Source organism: Chrysemys picta, chromosome 15 (genome assembly GCF_011386835.1).
Source record: "Chrysemys picta bellii isolate R12L10 chromosome 15, ASM1138683v2, whole genome shotgun sequence".
Taxonomy (NCBI): domain Eukaryota; kingdom Metazoa; phylum Chordata; order Testudines; family Emydidae; genus Chrysemys; species Chrysemys picta.
Window position 1 is genome coordinate 3,410,042 of NC_088805.1, and position 15,307 is coordinate 3,425,348.

Sequence of the window (15,307 nt, forward strand, 5' to 3'; positions counted from 1 at the left end):
TTTTTTGATTGAATGTGTTTATATATGGGGGGGTGTGTATATGTATATATAAATATATATAATATAAAATACAATTAAGCATCTACATATTCAAATACCTCATTTTGAAAATGACATGTTGGAGAATACATGTGCCCCACGCTGAGAAGCCGATTTTGGACTCCTCAGATCCAGGCATACAGTTCAGGAACTGGCAGTCACACACACATTAAATTGGCGGCTTTGTTCTGATGACAAAAGTCTTTCTCCCCACCAGGTTCTGGTGAGACCACGTTAAGAAGCCCTTTTCTTAAAAAAAAAAAAAAAAAAAAAAAAAAGCTTCTGCTAGTGTGCCTGTAGTGTGCCTAGGGCAAGACTAATTTTGTTGGTGTTTGTTAAAGCCGTGGCCACCTCCATAGCAGACCGTTTCTAAACCTGGTTTGACATGTGCAGTGCAGTGCAGTGCAGACCAGGGTCTGTATTGCCATCTTTGGTGATGTCATGGTAATGGGAGGCTTGGCATAATCAGTGGGGCCATGCAAAAGACACGTGAAAATCTCAAAGCTTGCAGTTTTCACACTGGTGTGATGTCACAAGAATGGTGCAGTTCTGTGAAAAGCTGCCAGATTGGTGTGCTTGGTTTGGAGTGACAGCTGGGCCACACCCATTTTTAGAAAACGAACTCTGAATTTTCTGATTGTTCATCTTGAACAAACATCACCTTTTACCGTATGGAAGTTCACATTTTTTAGCATATTTGAAGGCACAAACCCTATGGGCCGGTCTACACTGAAAACATACATTGGCATAGCAACGTCTCTCAGAGGTGTGAAAAATCCGCACCCTGGAGAGATGTAGTTAAGCCGCCCTACCCCAGATGTAGACAGAGCTAGGTCAAGAGAAGAATTCTTCTGTCGACCTAGTTACAGCCTCTCGGAGGTGGATGAGCTACAGTGATGGGAGAACCCCTGCCGTTGCTGTGGTGAATGTCAACACGTCAGCACTACCGCAGTGCAGCTGCGCCACTGTAATGTTTTAAGCATAGACATATCCTCCTGTTTCACAAATGTCGCAAAATAACCAGACTTTGCCAGTTGGAATGACCCAGAATGAAATTCTGAATGTTTGCAGGTGTTCTGAATTTCACACCAACTTCCTGATAAACCCAGCTAGGATAATCCTAGAATCATAGACTCTCAGGGTTGGAAGGGACCTCAGGAAGTCATCTAGTCCAACCCCCTGCTCAAAGCAGGACCAATTCCCAACTAAATCATCATACTGCTGCCCTTTGCACTGGGAGCTTTTGCAGGAGGTAACAACTCTAACTCTGCAGCTGCCGTTGAGGGGAGCTCAGCATAGCTTGGTGGCATGCAGATTTTAAGCCCCCTAGAAATGTCCCATTCATCCCACATTTTTACTGTAACAAACCACTTGGTCCCCTGGGTGAGCCTTATAAAAAGGTAGCACTGCATTAACTGAAAGCAATAGAGCTATCACTCCGAGCCTTATGGAAAAGAGAGAGTAACTCAGGGTGGGGATTAGCCTGCTCTTTGAATATATAAATATCAGGAAAACAATTGCAACAAAGTATTGTATTGTTTTCTGTGTAGTCAGTTTTACATCTGGCTGCTATTGGAATTGTTTGTATGTACAAGTGTCTGAAAAGTGCTGGTTTAACAATATCATTCTGTTTCGTTTTGTTCATGACTTTGTCTTCTGTGTCCATCTTGTTTTACTTTTGTGAAATTGTTTTGTGTGTATTTTTCCTGATTTAATTCAATGTACGGGATTCCCATTGTCTGTTCTGGGCAAACACAGTTACTATTTCCCCACGGCTGAGTGCATGTCTTGAGTTAAGTATACTAATTCCCCTTCATGCTTTTCGACCGCTTGTAAATAAATGTTGCCTGTCTCAAAGGCTTTGTGGCTTCTTTATTCTTTCCATGTATTGTCATTTTTAAATGGAAATGAGACCGGGTTCTGTTACCCAGATCAGTTCAATACTAACAAAGACCTAGTTGTATTAAATTGGGGTTTGTGAGCACTGCATTCCATCTTTCCCTGTCAGATCAATAGACCGCAAGGGAGCTCTGTGATCATCTAGTCTGACCTCCTATATAGCACTGGCCAGAGACCTGCCCCATCACAATACCTGTTTGACTTAAAGCATATGTTTTAGGGAAAAATCCAATGTTGATTTAAAAATTGCCCAGGCTGCACAGTCCACCAGAACCCTGGTAAATTGTTCCAATGAGTAATTACCCTCACTGTTAAAAATGTATGAGCTTTATTTCCAGTCTGAGTTTACCTAGTTTCAACTTCCAGCCATTGGATTGGGTTAGACTCTGCTAGATCGAAGAGCCCACTATAAATATTTGTTCCCCGGGTAGGTGCTTACCGACGGCGATCAAGTCACCTCTTCGCCTTCTCCTTGTTAAGCTAAACAGCTTGAGGCTCCTTGAGTATCACTCTGTGGCAGGTTTTCTAACCCTTTGATCATTCTTGTAGCTCTTCTCTGAATCCCCTGCAATTTATCACCATCCTCCTTGAATTGTGGGCACTAGAACTGGACACGCTATTGCAGCAGCAGTTGCACCAGTGCTAGATACGGAGGTAAAATAACCTCTCTGCTCCTAGTTGAGATTCCGCTGTTCCTGCATCCCAGGATCACATTTGCCCTTTTGGCCACAGTGGTGCACGGGGAGCTCATGTTTGGTTGATTATTCTTCCTCCTCCCCCCCAAAATCCTTCTTTGCAGAGTCTGTGCTTCCCAAGATAGTCCCGCCCCCTGTAAGTATGGCCTGTAGTCTTTGTTCCTAGATGTATCACTCTCCATTTTCAGGACCCCCTCTACCTTCTCAAGAAGACAAAGGGGGCCTTTCTCTAGATGTACTTGGAAGTTGGATAGGGGTCCTGTTGCTCCAAGCAGAGGGGCTGATCCTGCTCCTTTTGACGCCACTGAAAGCAGGCTCAGTTCCAGAGACACTGAATGAAACAACAATCCGACCCCTTTGGCCTTTGAGCCTTTTTCAGGAATTGCTCACCAGATAAACAGACGTTAAAATGTATATCGACAGGAAGCCGAACCAGGAGCGGGTGCACCAAGGCTTAGAACTGGGTCTGAACAAAGGGCTGAATCTAGGAGAATGTGATGTGCCACTCAGTCAGCCATAGGCTGTGTGTATAATTATCTATGGACCATAGAGACAGGGTTAATTGCCTGGTCCCTCTGCAATAGTTAAGATGGTGTTGGCTGGTTTTAAACCGTAGCCGGGGCAGGAGAGAGACTCTGGCTTCATCCTGTGGTGTTTGTTTCCATTTGAATGACATTTTCCCTGGGGGCTAGTGTGAAAGGAGTTGAGCTCCGGCTGCAGCACAGCGATTCCCAGAGTCGAACACAAGCTCTGTCCTCGCCTCCTGGGCAGCCTCAGCGTTGAGCCCAGAGCTTGGATGCCCACTCCCCTCTCCTGTTAAGTAACCATGGCAAGGAAGGGTGTGCTGGGGGAGGGGCACTGGGTGTTGCTGCTGCCCATCCTGCACCTGTTGTGCAGCCAAAGACAAGATGCTGGGCTCCAGTGCTGTCTGGTCAGCCCCTTTCCCTTTGGAAAACGCACTTGATCAGAAAGGCAACATGTGTTATGAAAATGAACCCCTGGTACAATTCCCACTCGCTCCCGGCAGGTGCACGCGTTCCTTCTCCACAGGAGCAGCTTGTGAAATTTCAGAACAGCAAGTTCCCCTCAGCTCTTTCCGTCAGCAATGTGGCTTCTCCCCGTTGAACTGTTGGGGCTAGAGTTTGCTATCCCCTCCTCCCCCGGAGAGCTCCGGAGGTTTGGGACAGCGGCCTGCAGCTGGCCCAGTCTGGCTGATGATGGCACCTTCCAGGGTCATTCTCCCCTCTGCCTGCCTACTGCCCTGTGGGATAGGAATGGAGGGATTCAGAAGGGGCCACAGCAGGAGCTGCTGCTGCTTGTGCTCTGCATGTGCCCTATGGACCTTGGAGAGCTGGAGGATACCTGGAAGGGCAGCTGCCTCTTGACCCCACCTTATCCCTGTTTGTAGAGCCCCAGCTCTGCAGGGAGCTGGAGGAAGGGATGAGTTGGCTTTGCTCCCATGCTGCACTCCCTAGTTTGCATGTCATAGGCCTGGTGTGTCTGCTCACAGCCCAGGGGACAGCATGGTCTTGACTCTGGCTACCATGGAGGGGGAGCTCATCCAGGTTATGGCTAGATGGAACCATTAGCTCATGTTCTCTGACCTCCTGTATAACACAGGCTATTCCACATCACCCAAACTCCTGCTGTGAGACCAGCAAGGTGGGTAGGCTGGTTTCCTCCAGCTGAATCAGCCATTGGCATGCACTGCATGGAACATCAGCTGGTGAATAGCTGGAAGGGCCGTGTCCTGAGAAGCAGCACAGTCTGGTGTGGCTCTCAGCGCTGACTGCCAGAGCAGGGAAATCAGAACGCACAATTGTAGACTGCCAAGATTCATTCCAGCCTGAAGAACAGACTGTCCAGTACAACCCCCCGTCCTGCTCACGGGCAGCGCAGCACCTTCGCTGGGCATGGTTTGCACTGAAATGAACAGAGAACATACAGGAAGACACCCGTGGGGGCTGGAGTGGTAACCCACAGTCCCTGCTCCCCAGGTGGGGAGGGCCAGTTTGGTCACTGCCTTCTCGCTGGCTGCAGAGGTGTGTTTCCTTTGGCTGGGGCTGCACCTCTGGGTGCTAAGCGCTCTCGAAGCCTGGCCTTTGTGTCCCAAGGCTCTGGTAGTGCCAGTGGAACAGACAACTGTGGCTTTTTGTAACTCAGAAAACACCCACAATTTCCTTTTCCCTTCAAGGCATCTAATGTTCTTCAGGGTTACTGGAGCCAGGTGTCGAGCAGCCATGGGGAAGGCAGACATGCCTGGAGTCTGCAATTTCAAACACATGCTTGAGTTGGACAGTCCCTTCAAGCACCAAGCCCACGCCCCTTCTGCCCCCCAAAGGGGATGTATGTAGGACTGGATGGGACCTCCTGGGTCATCTAATCCAGTCCCCAGCTATCATGAGTAAAATCAGTAGGTTCTAATCTGTGCTCTCCCCAAACAAGAAAGCCCTGAAATCCAGTTCTTTGCTTGATGGGCAGGGGGAAACCCCATGGTCACAACTTACAAATGGTTTTGGGTTTACCAGTTTTTGGGAGGCTTTTCTTCCTGTAATTTAAATCCTTTGTCTTTTCTCTTCCCAGGGCACAAGCTTTTCCTAAGCTGTAAGGGACCAGTAAACTCATGAATCTGACCTCCGGAGTGCCAGGCCATAGACCTTCCCGAGCGATCTCCCCTTTGAACTAGCTGTTAAAGCATCCAACCTGGATTGTCTAGTTAAGGGAAGCTCTGTGCTACGCCCCCCTGCCCCAAGTTAGGCTGCCCACTTGTGTCAACCCATCTATCATTATACAGATTGTTTTCCCCTCCTTACGACCTGCTCCTTTTTCACTCTCCTCTCCCACTCCCCCCCCCCCCCCCCATTCCTTAGGGCACAGGTGGCAAACTAGGGCCCACGGGCCACATCCGGCCCGTGGGACCCTCCTGCCCGGCCCCTGAGCTCCTGCCCTGGAGGCTCGCCCCCAGCCCCTCCCCTGCTGTCCCCCTCACCCGCAGCCTCTGCTCACTCACTCCGCCGCCGGCGCAATGCTCTGGGTGGCAGGGCTGCGAGCTCCTGGGGCAGCGCAGCTGTAGAGCCAGGGCCTGACCCAGTGCTCTGTGCTGTGCGGTGCGTGGCTGTAGCACCACCAGCCACCGGTGCTCCAGGCAGCGCGGTAAGGGGGGGGGGTTGGATAGAGGGCAGGGGACGGAGGTGTGGATAGGGGTCAGGGCGGTCAGAGGGCAGGGGGCAGGAGTCCAGGGGGGCAGTCAGGAAGGAGGGGGATTAGATGGGGCGGTGGGGGGCAGTCAGGGGCAGGGGTTCTGGGGGTGGTCAGGGGATAGGGAATGGTGGGGTGGATGGGGCAGGGGTCCCGGGGAGGCCGTCAGGGGGCAAGAAGCAGGGGGGGGAGGAGATGGAAAAGGGGGTGGGGGCCCGCCCACACCCCCCTCCCCTAACCGGCCCTCCATACAATTTCCAAAACCCAATGCGGCCCTGAGGCCAAAAAATTTGCCCACCCCTGCCTTAGGCGATAGTTTCTCACTGAATCTTTTTTCAGCCTCACCTCAGTATAACATGAGCCTGACCACGGTTCAGCTCCAAGTTACACTTGTGAACCAGGCTCAAGTGGATTTGGAGTCAGGCAAAGCGAGCTGGCCCAGTCCTACCTTTCGGGGGTGGCTTCCATCTGTGAGCGTCATAGCGAAGACTGTGCAAAGAAGGCAGTGTGTCATATGGCAGTGTGATCCTGTAGCAAAGTGAGACTCACTGGTGTGGCACCTCCTGCTGGTCGTCTTGGGAATTAGCTCTCTAGCCTAAGGAGCACCCTCTGCAGGCCGGTGTCTCGCCTATCACTGGCCCCTGTGTCCCTCCCGGATGCGGGTGCCCCTTTTTCGCAGGGTTCTGCTCTCTGCAGTACCCCCACAGCTCTGGGTCTCCCCTCCCCAGGGAGCCCCCAACCCTCTAGTCCCACCTCACCTCAGTCTATGGCTACTGCCAGTCACCATCTTGCCCCTGCTTACTGGGGCAGGCTGCAGTATACAAGCCATTCATTAGCAAGGAGGGTTTGGACCTGCTGCCTTTGCGTACCTGGGGAGGTGGTGGAATCTCCTTCCTTAGAGGTGTTTAAGGTCAGTCTTGACAAAGCCCCGGCTGGGATGATTTAGTTGGGGATTGGTCCTGCTTTGAGCCAGGGGTTGGACTAGATACCTCCTGAGGTCCCTTCCAACCCTGATATTTTATGATTCTACCCTTGGGCTGCCCCTCTGCAACCCCAGTACCTGTTTTAGGCCCTCAGCGAGGCCTGCAGGCTGGGAGTTTTCCAGGCTGGAGCTTCCCATGCCTTTCCCCAGCCCTACTGCACTCTGGGTACCCTGGTGAGCTCCCCAACAGCCAGGCCCATCTCTCTTAACAGCTAAAGAGGGGCTGTTTGAACTCCTGGCTTGCAATCCTTTTATAAGGCCAGCTGTGGCCTGATTGGGGCGTGGCCCCAGCTGAGGCTGTTTCCCCAATCAGCCCATCCTTTAGCTCGCAGCCCCAGCCCTCTCCCAGGACTGGCTGTAACCATTTCAGGCTCGGAGCGGGTGACCACCCCGTAACAGGCCCCAGTTCTGTTCCCAGTGGAAGTGGAGGAGGAGTCTTATTCATTTCATGGGAGTTATGCTGGATATTTGGGTGTTGCTGAGAGCAGAATGTGGCCCAGTACGTTCTCTATGTATGTACAATACAGTTTATATTCAGGGCCAACTTTAACAGGCAACACTCTTTCTTAAGTGACCACTTTAAACTAGCCCTGTGCTTTCCACTACAATATTGTTTGTCCAAAAGAGCCACTTTTGCTAGGCAGTTAGTGCTGGTCCCTGGGGTGGGGGTCAAGGCCGGTTTTGCTGTGCACTTCCCACATAATGTCGGCATGCAGTGTATATTCTGTACAGTCTAAATGTCCTCACCCCAGTGTGCATGGTCCTCTCCTGTAAATGCATTTCAGCTTGGTAATTAATGTGCATCACTTCAGTAATAGGGAATTAAAATATTCTGCCCAAAATACAGCAAGGTGCAGCTCGTTGTATGTTGCATAGAGCAAAACATTCCTGTAATAGCCACATCTCACAATGATCCCCCAGCTCCTCTCTGCTAGAAGAGTGCAGGGTGCTGGTGGAGCCAGAGGGTGGCACTGCTGCACCGGTCATGCAGCACTGTTCTCTAGTAAAGAGATTTGCTTAAAAGGTCTCTAGGCCAGCGGTGGGCAAACCTTTTGGCCCAACGGCCACATCTGGGGATGGAAATTGTATGGCGGGTCATGAATGCTCATGCAATTGGGGGTTGGGATGTGGGAGGGGGTGAGGGCTCTGGCTGGGGGTGCAGGCTCTGGGGTGGGGCCAGAAATGGGGAGTTCAGGGTGCGTGAGGGAGCTCTGGGCTGGGGCAGAGGGTTGGGGTGGGGGAGGAGGGCTCCAGTTGGGGGTGCAAGCTCTGGGGTGGGGCTGGGGATGAGGCATTGGGGTGCAGGAGGGTGCTCTGGGCTGGGACCGAGGGGTTCAGAGGGCAGGAGGGGGACCAGGGCTGGGGTAGGGTGTTGGGGCACGGGAGGGGATCAAGGGTGCAAGCTCTGGGTGGTGCTTACCTCAAGCAGCTCCTGGAAGCAGCGGCATGTCCCCTCTCCGGATCCTACGCGGAGGCGCAGCCAGGCACCTCTGTGCGCTGCCTGGTCCGCAGGCGCCACCTACAGCTCCCATTGGCCGCAGTTCCTAGCCAATGGGAGTTGCGGGGGTGGTGTTTGGGGCGGGGGTAGCGTGCGGAACCCCCTGGCTGCCTCTACACATAGGAGCCCGAGGGGGGACATGCCGCTGTTTCTGGGAGCCATGTGGGGCCACAGCACGCGTGGAGCGGAGCAAGCCCTGAACTTCGCTCCCCAGTGGGAGCTCGAGGGCTGGATTAAAACATCTGGAGGGCCGGATGTGGCCACTGGGCCGTAGTTTGCCCACTCTTGCTCTAGGCTCAGAAGGGCCGGCTAAGGCTTGTTGGTACTTAGGTACGTTGCAGGTGTTGGAAACATGGTTATGCTGTCAAGAGAATGTGCTGACAGGTTGTGTCGCTGCAGCGGACATCGTGGTATGGAGATCCCAGCCCAGCTTCAGATGGACCAGCTGACTCCAAGGCAGCTTTCACACATTACTGATCTGAGCTGGGTTCAAACTGGTCCCAGACGGGAGAGCGGCTCTGCAGCTTGTTACCAGGCCCTGGAGCCAGTCAGGTTTCTGGTCAATCTTGGGGGGCACTGAAAAGCAGTTGACATTTAGGCTTTGTCTACATTAGAAAGTTGTCTGCTGTAAGGAGGCAGTGTGTCCTAGTGGATAGAGCACTGGCCTGGAACTCAGGAGGACGTGGGTTCTACTCGCCTGCTGAGTGACCTTGGGCAAGTCACTGCCTCACCTTGTGCCTCAGTTTCCCCAGCTGTAAAATGGGAATAATGATACTGATCTCCTTTGAGACCTATTGATGAAAAGAGCTAGGTGTTATTAACTCTGCTAATATAGTTAAACAGTCCCCCTCGGTAGATGCAGTTATAGTAGTATAAAGGTGCTTTATGCTAATACACCTTTTCCCCCAGATCAGAGTATATCCGTCTCCACCCGAGGGGTTGTACCAGTTTAACTATATTGGTAACACACACCTCTAACCTACATAGTTATACTGCTACAATGTGCAAGTGTAGACCAAGCCTTAGAAATAAACTGGAGAGGAAATGCCTGATGGATCCTTCCCTTCTCCTCTGAGAAGGCAAAACCAAGAGATACATTTTAAAAGAATGTTTTAAATAAAACCGGTCCCACCTGTAAATCGTTACTAACTCTTTAAGGCCTGTTTGTGGGACACACAGTTACAGCATTTGGACTTTTTCAATGAACTGCAGTTGAGTAATTGAGTCAAATATATTTATTATTAGGCATTTTAAACTCCAAGTGTTTAAAATATACTGCTATGAAATAGAGAAATTGGAGGGGCTAGTACTGAATTTATCACACTGGAAAATATTTATTTTGAACAAGTTGAAAAATGATCAGTTTTTTTTTTAAACTGTGTGTGCAGCCATCCACATAATGATTGGGACCAGACAATAGGGAGGAAATCAGTGTTGTCTGGTGGTTACAGTCGGGGGCTGGGAATCAAGACTCTAGTTTGTCTCTGTCAATGGCTGGCTCTGTGATCTTGGGCAAACCTCTTAATGTGCCTCAGTTTCTTTATCTGTAAAACAGGAATAACAACACTGACCTATGAGGCTGTTGAAATTCTAAAGTGGTTTGAGAGCTAAAGAAATTCAAGGCTAATGGCCTGGGCAAACAGCGACTACAGAGGGATGTTTGCTAATTGTCTACTAGTGAGCAGCACTAGTGCCTAGGGTGATACAAAGGCATATAAATAGGATAACGGGCTGAAACGGACTTGGTCCTGCTAGTGAAGGCAGGGGGCTGGACTCGATGACCTTTCAAGGTCCCTTCCAGTTCTAGGAGATGGGATATCTCCATTAATTATTATTATTATTATTTATTATTATAAACTAAGGGACTGCAAAGGGAAATTAAGGTTGAGACTGGAGCAGTCTTCTAGTGGCGAGATCTGTTAGCCTGCAGAACAGCCTTGCTAAGGAAGCCATGCAAGCCCTCCCATGCTCGTTTTTTAAAACTAGACTGGGGCCTTGGCTACACTGGCAATTCACAGCGCTGCACTTGCTGCGCTCAGGGGTGTGAAAAAACACACACACACCCCAGCGCAGCGAGTGCAGCGCTGTAAAGCGCCAGTGTAATCAGTGCCTACAGCGTTGCACGCTCTCTCGCAGCGCTGCAAGCTATTCCCCTCGGAGAGGTGGAGTACTTGCAGCGCTGCGAGAGAGCTCTCACAGCGCTGGCAGCGTGACTACACTTGCGATTCACAGCGCTGCCGCGGCAGCGCTGTGAATCCGCGAGTGTAGCCAAGGCCTGGGCAAAGCATGGAGAACAACCCTTCATGAGCAGCTCTGCTCTGACCAGGGGGATGGGGAATTTGGACTAAATCGCCTCGTTCATTTCACCCATCTCTCACGTCCAGGTGATTGGCAGCACGGTGGTCCCCTCTGCCCTGGAGCATGGGGGTGTGGTGTGCTGATGCTCCAGGAGCAGGGCGAGCATCCCGAGGGGACGGATGGAGTAAACGTGAGCCCGTCCACCTAGATCAGCAGACAGCAAATGTTGCTGCCTAGTTTTCTAGCCTTGCTGATTCTTATTTTTCTTTTTGTGGAATAAGTTTCTCACAAATTGTCTTAGTCCAAGAGGTCATTTGTGTGCTACGCGGAGAAGGAGAGAGAACCTTCTGCAAACCAGCTTCTCTAGCAGGGGTTTCTTTTCCGTTTAAAAACACGTTCCTGGCACCTTTACTGGGAAATAAGAAAAAGCCAGGGGAATGCCAGTGCACCACAGACGCTAGAGGGAGACCTTTTTAACCAGCAGGTGGCGCGGTTGCACCAGTATTTGCAATTTCAGCATCAAATGGTTTTGCTCTGCAGGTCTTGTCAGATAAAGAAATTCTGACATGACTCTACCTCCTTGCTAGTCTGTCAGTGCTCAGGATTCCTCGGCATGCCAGGGCCTCTTGCTTTGCTAGGAGCTTTGTCCGGTGAGCTGATATGTCTTCTCACCAGAAGGTTTGACCACCTCCATTCTGCCCCAGTTCTACAGTAATCAGCCCCTCAGGCAGAACAGAAAGCTACAGGGGAAGTTCATGTGTCTGAGTGACTCTTGCCCACTGCACCTGACAGGCAGGTACAATCGCACAGCTCGGGGGCTGTAGTGTCGTACAGGAGCAGGTCGTGGGCAGGACTTTCCTAGTTGAAGGCCCTTTTTTATGGCACTTGTTCCCAGGAAGGTGCTGCCTGAGCCCCTTGCAGGCCGCAAGCCCTATTTATTTTGGCAGTCTGCTTCCTTCCCTGCCAATTGCAAACCAATTTGAGTGTGTTCACACAGTGGTTTGCACCCTAGATTGATTTCAACGCTAGTTGTAGTTAAAGGGCTCATGTGTGGGTAGACCAGGCCTTGGACTGAGACTTGGTGAGGCTAGGCTCACTGTGAAGGGCTCTGACTTTGTCATGGGAGGCCCAGTCGAGCCCAGGAAATGCCGACAGTGGGAAGGAATCATAGAATCATAGAAAATATCAGGGTTGGAAGGGACCCCAGGAGGTCATCTAGTCCAACCCCCTGCACAAAGCAGGACCAATCCCCAGACAGATTTTTACTCCAGATCCCTAAATGGCCCCCTCAAGGATTGAGCTCACACCCCTGGGTTTAGCAGGCCAATGCTCAAACCACTGAGCTGATCCCTCCCCCTGCATCCAGGGCAGATTGTTCTAACTGAATAACCAGGACAGCATGAGCCCACCCTTGATAGCCAATAGTCCAGTGGTGAGGTGCTCCCTGAGATGCAGAGACATGGCAGAACCAGGCTGCAGACACTGCCCTGCCTGACTCGGAGGAGGGACTTGAACGCAGATCTCCCAGCTCCAGGTGAGTGCCCCAAGCAATGGGCTATTGGCTATTCTGGGGTGGGGTGCTCTCCTGCTCCCCTGCTGGAGCCAGTCCACTTTGTATACATAATTAAATATTCATTAGGCCAGAGGGAGACTGAGCCTGTTGCCCAGTGGGTGGGGTGCGCACTTGGGATGGGGGAGGCCCAGGTTTGAATCAGACAGAGCAGGGGCTGGAATATGGGTTTCCATAGCCCAGTTGAGTGCCCTACAATCCAGGCTGTCTCGTCTTTCTCAGTCTCTCCTGTTGGAGCTCTTCCACTTGGTATACGGCATTAAATATTCACTGGAGCTGGGGCTCGAACCTGCGTCCTGCTCCAATGAACATTTGCTTATTTATACAAAGTGCAGCAGCTCCAATAGGAGACCCTGAGAGCCCTCCTGCTCCCTGAATATCCACGCACCTGGTGGAGAGGGAGGCCTGTGTTCGAGTTCACGCTCTGGGTAGGGGCTTGGACCTGGTTCTCCCATGTCCCTGCAGCCTCGGGAAGGGCTGTCACCACCAGGCTGTTCTGTTCATGGTGTCTCTCTTGCTCTCTGGTTTCCAGCAGAAATTCTGCCCTGGACCTGAGAAACCTTCCTGGGCAGAGGTTTGGGTTTGACAAATTGGCATGTTCCGTTGAAAAGTTCCCTACAGATGTACTACGGAGCCCCAGTGGGAAAGAGACGGCAAGGAAGTAAATGGCTTCCTCTCACTTGCTTTTCCAAAACGCTTACGCAGCAGAAGTACTGAGTATTGTTATGATGTATGATCAGGAGAGGGCGATGTTTGGGTTAGAGAAATCCAGAGTCCTAGCTCCCGGGACTCTGTTATTCAGGGAATCTCAAAGCCCTTTTACTGGAAACTTCCTCAATGCATTTTAAATCTGAGTCAGGAGGATGAATCAGTGCAAGGCTGAGCTGTTGTTGTAAATATCTTCTCCAGATCTACACCATCTCTGTAACCACAGGGCAGATTTACTGCCGAGCAGGGTGTTAATCCTTGCACCTGCCCGTGGGGGTAACTCTGAGCACCTGCACAAAACACACCCCTCTCTGCAGGAAGCGTAGGAGTGGGCGGCTCCAAACCTGGGTGTATTTCCTTGCCCTTTATTGGCTTTGTAATAATTCCTTTAACAATGTCTTTGAAGGAATATATCTGAATAAAGAAATCCAGATATGTCTGTCTGCATCCCCCAGGATAGTCTGTCCTTCCAACAGGTAAATGAACCCTGGGACCTAGCCCTCAACCTTCTTCGCTGCCTCTGGCCATCCAGACTCACTGCATATTGGTGCCACTGACTGGTAAGGAGCTGCTGACAATGCTTATTGAGTTGTACACAGTGTTTGCTAGGGATTGGTAAATTGCTCCAGGCCAATATTTTCCTATTCCGTGGGTAAGAATAACTAGGATGATTGCAGATGATAACGTAGACAGAAGTTCTTGGTAGGGCTGCAGAGTCTACAGACAAGCAGCACTATCATCATTTCGGTTTATGAAATTATTTCTCTGGCAAAAATTCTGGCACCTTATAATAACAATTGGGCCCAGAGCAGTGAATGGGTCAGAGCACTGGATGGGCCCAGAGCAGCGAATGGGCCCAGAGCACTGAATGGGCCCAGAGCATTGGATTGGCCCAGAGCAGCGAATGGGCCCAGAGCACTGGATGGGCCCAGAGCAGCGAATGGGCCCAGAGCACTGGATGGTCCCAGAGCAGTGAATGGGCTCGGGGAAATGAATGGGTCAGAGCAGTGAATGGGTCAGAGCAGTGCATGGGCTCGGGGAAGTGAATGGCTCATTTCTGTAAATCAGAGGCCAACATTTTCAAACTTAGTGCTCAGCTTTCAGAAGAGCTGAGCATCCACATTGATTTCTGTAGGGGTGGCACAAAATAGGCACATATGTAAAGTATGAAAAAGCAGCCATAAAACAGACTCCTGGACGCCTACTGTCCCCATCACAGCCTCCTGCCTCTTCCCACCCCCCTCCCCACGGCAATTGATTCACTCCAGGAACAAGCCCTGCTCTGAGGAGACATTTCACAGCACCCGCAGTCAGGTCCGTAGTGAGGTGGGTGATAGGGAGGGGAGGCAGGGTGGGTACTTGGCAGGGCCTGGGCACTTCTTGGGGCTCACCGGGCATTGCTGCGGCTGTGCCTATCCTGGCTTCCCACAGGGCTCAAGGCAGGCGTGGGTTTTCAGGAGGATGTGGAGAGGGGCTTGGTGACCAGGTTGGGGGAGGCTGTTCTAGGAGTAAGGGCCATGTGGAGGTGGAGACAAAGGGGGTTTTCAGGCTGTTATCACTGCTGGAAGATGGGACCAGGAAGACTGAACAGATCGCAGGCCCAAGGTGACGTGCCGGGGAAGGGCCGCAGCATGGGTCTCTTAGAGCCAGTTACAGAGGCGGGGGCCCAGCGCCAGCATTCACTGCTCTGGGATCCCCTCCCCACCGGGCTGGTCTCTGAGACAGTGGTGCCAAGGGGAAACCAATGGGCTGCACAGTCAGGGAGATGGGAAGAGGCTGCAAACCCCCAGGAAGTGTGGGGTTTTGGATGGGACTGTTGCAAAGCTCAGTGGGGGCACAGCCGTCTCCCCCCGAACAATTTGAATAAACCCCACAAAAGGTTGAATTTTTGTTCCCCAGAACCCCCTGTCAGCAGGATTTCTGTGTGAGGGGTAAGGAGGCCCTAAAAACACAGTGGCCAGCTCTACTCCAATTGAAATAATTTGGCACTGACCTCCGTGGGCGCAGGATTGGGCCCATTGTGAGTGCACAGTGGCTCCTAGCCACTGGGGCTAGCAGAATTATTTCAGCAATCTGCAGGTTGACCAAGAGGTGTGAGGTTTAGTTTTGCTCAAGTGGAATCAAGGGACTGGCTTGGGGCGAGTGCCCCTTATTGCTCTCAGCAGCTTGGCATAACAATATCCTGCATTAAAAGCAAAGCTCTGAAACTGCCATAAACAGACACCCAGGAGCATGTGGCAAGGTTCGTGGCCAGCGATTGGCCCTGCAGCATTCCTCCCTGTGCTGCCGGGCTCTGATGCGTGGTCTCACCTTGTTCCATGTGTGGAACTCACGTGGTCTCAGTCAGGCCACCATGCAGCCGGACCTGCAGTGCAGATGCAAGTGGGGCACGGCAGGGAGCAGGAGTTTGCCCTGTGATT

The 15,307-nt window shown here is 51.6% G+C and overlaps 1 protein-coding gene and 1 long non-coding RNA gene across 4 annotated transcripts in view; one reads left to right on the forward strand and one right to left on the reverse strand.

Moving 5' to 3' along the window:
- LOC101933726 (oxysterol-binding protein 2) overlaps positions 1–15,307 on the forward strand; it is a 374,699-nt gene that overhangs the window by 114,251 nt on the left and 245,141 nt on the right. The window lies entirely within an intron of this gene.
- LOC135975786 (uncharacterized) lies at positions 2,496–7,025 on the reverse strand. 2 transcript variants are annotated; one of them, XR_010592832.1, is made up of 3 exons: positions 6,892–7,025; positions 6,177–6,320; positions 2,496–4,899 (listed from the first exon to the last, which is right to left on the reverse strand). It is a non-coding gene; the product is annotated as an uncharacterized LOC135975786 (long non-coding RNA). The 2 variants fall into 2 exon arrangements; XR_010592833.1 differs by having other exon boundaries at positions 6,177–6,359.